Genomic DNA, 3,973 nt, shown 5'->3' with positions numbered 1-3,973 from the left:
GTGGCACACTTGCGGGAGGCAGCCGGGGCGCGGCCGGCGATGGCCCCCACGCAGACGCCGAGAGCCCCCGGGAACACAGGCCGCTTGATTCCTCTGTACTTAGATCGACTTTACCGTACTAAAATCACTTTCTGTTTTAACCAGTTAAACATGCCTCTTCTACAGCTCCATTTTTGATAGTTGGATAATCCAGTATATCTGCCAAGAGCATGTTGAGTCTCCCGTGACTGCTGCCTCGTCGATACTCCATTTAGCTCCAGAAAGCAAAGAAAACTCCAGTAACACTTGTTTGAAAGAGATCATTAAATGTATTTTGCAAAGCCTAAAGTTATATATTTAACAGTTTTTATATGTTGTATATTTGTAGAAAATCCTATTTAACAATTAACGTGGCAGTCCCGGCCGTCCTGAGAGTCGGGCCGAGCCCCGTGTGTTTCAGAAGACTCTGGGGGTGGGACATGGTGGGGAGGTGGCGCCCCTCAGACCCTGGGGTGCCAGGCGTGGAAGGCGGGACTCTGGGAGAAGCGTGTGGAGGACTGTGGCGTCGGTGTCCCAGAGGCATCGGTCGTGCCCGGGGAGGCCGGGTTCCCTTCGCTGCGGGCCAGGTTTGGTGGCTCGATTCCCCCTTTGGTCTCTGTGTTGGTCAACACTGAGTGTACAATATTTTGAACATGCTTCTTCCAATGGGTTTTGTTTCCCGTTTCCTGCCCCCTTCGCCACTCACGGACCTTGAGGCCAGTTGGCGGCCCTTCTCCCCACGTCTGTGTCCCTGCGTTCTGAGAAGTCCTCCATCTTCGTGTCAGTAGGTCCAGAAAGCCGCGCTGGGCAGAGGCACAGGCAGGGCCAGCAGGGCCGAGGAGTAAGGGACAGTTCTGTTTTTTCTCTCCTGGCCGTCGTACGCCAGCCTCCTTCATTTTCCTGAGTTCCCGCTGAAGTATACTACCTACAAGTCCAATTAACATGAGTATTATGCTAGTTCTATCCTACTAAAAAAACATAAAAAGTAACTATATAGAAGCTGTTCCAGCAACCATAGACTAAAGATACGAAAGAAAATCCATTTATTTAAGACCTGTTCCAGTATCCATGAAGACTTAATTTACCTTTCAGTCACCACAAATTTCTAGGCATTAGTATCCTGGACTAAAAGAAGGGGCTGAGGTTGGGTTTGTCATCACAGAGCGGGTGGGCCTGGAAAGGGCCCTTCCCGAGCTGCCCTGGCTCCGGCGGCCCGGGCCGCAGCCTCTGCCAGCCAGCGTCCTCACGGCCTCCCCCTCGCCTGGTTCTTTTGAAAGCAAGTGTAGACACCTTCGAGGGCAGAGATCGGGAGATTTAAGATGTTACAGCATATTTTTTTTCTTGTTTTACAGTATTCAATTTTGTGTTGATTCAGCTAAATTATGAAAAATAAAGAAAAACTCCTTTGATAAGCATGGCTTTTGTTCCCTGGGCATGGTGTCCTGGGAGAGGGGCTGTGGCTGGTGTGGCTGGTGGGGATGACAGGCGGGGGCCAGCACAGGGACCCCCAGGGTCAGAGCAGACAGTGCCTGTGGCCCTCATGGCATAGCCGGCACCGCCTGTGAGCCCCTGGGTTCTTCTGCACCCGCAAGGATGGCCTCTGCAGCCCAGCCCCAGACCAGTGGGCAGTGCCTGGCCACAGCCCTCTGGGGTGTGTCATCCCTGCCTGAATATCACTGCCCCACACAGACACTGTGCCCTGAGTCCCTCCATGGGTCTGACGTGCGGCCGCCTGAGTGCGGCAGGCATCGGCTGTCCTTCATTCCTCCCCTGGCCAGTGCGGAAGCCCAGGCTGTCGTTAGGGAGGCTGGCCCCAGGTTCTCGTGAGCTGGCCCCACACAGGTGCCAGACACAGAACTCCCCAAGGAGACCCAGTCTGAAGCGCCCCCTTTGCAGAGACGTCCCCTCAGATCCCCAAAGAGCAGTGCTGGAGCCCAGAGCCTCCTTGCTGCCCACACCTGAGGCCACCTGGGTGGGCCACTGGCTACTCCCCAGCTGCTATTCACAGGGCACCTCAGCCCGGACGGCTGGGCCAGGGGTCTGCGCCACAGGCTGCCTGGCTGTCTGCGCTTCCTTCCTAGGAGACGTCACTGGTCTTTGGAGCCGTCAAGGTGGACAGACAAAGCCTCAACTTTTCCTGCAAGGGGCCGGGCTTGTCCTGGGAGGGAGGGCAGGAGGCCGAGCTACAGTGGCTGCAGGAGTACCTGGGCCAGCCTCTTCCCCATCGGCAGCCCCGGTGCCTGGGCTGGAGAGTCTTCGGTTCCCTCCCACAGAGGTGAGGCACCACCTGGAATGTGGCTCTGGGACTCTGTGGTCAGCACAGTCAGACAGGATGGGGCAGCCTGACCAGGAGAGGTGCTACCAGCCCGTTCCTGTATCACAATGAGAGCTGGGAGGAGAGGCGTCAGTGTGCTGGGAAGAAAGCAGCCCCCGCCATCAATCCCTGAGGAACAGCCCCACACACACAGGCTGAGCACAGCGGCCTGAACCTGGGCCTGTCCTGCTGTGAGCCCCGCGCAGGCTCCTGGGGGTGCGTCTCCCAGGAAGCTCCCTGCTGCCTAGGTCAGAAGGCACCGGGACTCCCAGCACTGGCTGCTCAAGCTGCCTCTGCTCCCTGTGCACTGAGGGAAGGTGGTCATGCCTCGCCTAACTCAGGCTGCTGGGAGCAGTGCCTGCCCCGTCCGAGGGGAGAACAGGCTCCGTCCCCAAGGTGAGGGGTCCGGGGGAAGCCCTTTGCAGGCGTGGATGCCCACAGATGGGCTCTGGGGGTGGTTGCAGCCTCCTCTGTGCCCAAGAGCTGCCCTCCCAGGGCCCCGGGCCAGTTGAGCCACCAGCAGAGTCTGCAAATGAGACACTCGGAGATAGTCCTCGGCCTCCCGGGACCCTCTGCCCAGGGCCCCCGCTGGCCACCCTGTGCAGCCCCAACAGGACAACAAGAGCAGGCAGAGGCCACACCTCAAGGGCACGACCTTGGTTAGGGGCAGCCCTGGCCACTGTTGTCTAAGGGGCAGGGCTAGGGGTCTCCATCTTTTCTGTCCTGGGCAGTGGAGCAGTGTCACGAAGGCCTGGCTGGAAGCCACACTGCCCGGTGTTCCTCACAATGGCCCGAGGCTGGCCATGCTTCCTCTCCGAGCCTCAGTTTCCCCATTGATAGAATAAAGAGAACCTTGCCAAGCTCACAGGGTGTCAGGAGGTGGAAGGTGACCAGCACTCGAGGCAAAGGTGCTCATGGTCCTGACTGAAGCCTTGCACTTCCTCCCCAGGCCCCGTGTCACCCTTGAGGGGTGACCCTGGCCGCTGGTGCTCGCCCGCCACTCCCGCCTCCCAGCTCCCTGTTCAGTGCTGGCCTTTGGAGATGCTGTCTGGACCAAGCTCTGTCTCTCCCTCTAGTGAGGTCTGTGACCGGGACCCATCGCTTCTCTGAGCCTCAGCTGCTCGATCACGAGGTGGGGACCCCATAAGCCTCTGCCCTCCTGAGCCTCTGGGGCCAGGGTAGGCGCCTCCTATGCAGGTCCTCCTGCTGCCCTCCCTGTCTCAGACGTGAGCTGCCCTTCCAGACTGGCCAGTTCAGACTGTGGGTGGGGTCCACGTCCCAGGGGCATGGATCCACATGGGGACCCGTGTGGATAAGAACAAGGCAGGAGGCAGCAGGCTGGTGTGGGTGGCAGTGGCCCAGCAGCAGCGGGAAGCAGGCAGAAGGGCCCTGTTGGAGTGCGAGTGTGTGTGTGAATGTGTGTGTGCCTGTGGTGTGTTTGTGTGGTATGTCTGCGTGTGTGGTGTGTATTGTGCATGTGCAGTGTGTGCGCATATGGGTGTGTATATGTGTACGACTGTGCATGTGTGTGTGCATGTGTGTATGTGTGTGTGCATATGTGTGTGCACGTGTGTGTGTGCATATGTATGCTTATTTTCACCAGCACCCTCATGTACTGAGCACTTTCTGAGTCAAGGGTCC

Source organism: Mandrillus leucophaeus, unplaced genomic scaffold, assembly GCF_000951045.1.
Source record: "Mandrillus leucophaeus isolate KB7577 unplaced genomic scaffold, Mleu.le_1.0 Scaffold562, whole genome shotgun sequence".
Lineage (NCBI taxonomy): Eukaryota > Metazoa > Chordata > Mammalia > Primates > Cercopithecidae > Mandrillus > Mandrillus leucophaeus.
This window is presented reverse-complemented; position numbering follows the sequence as displayed.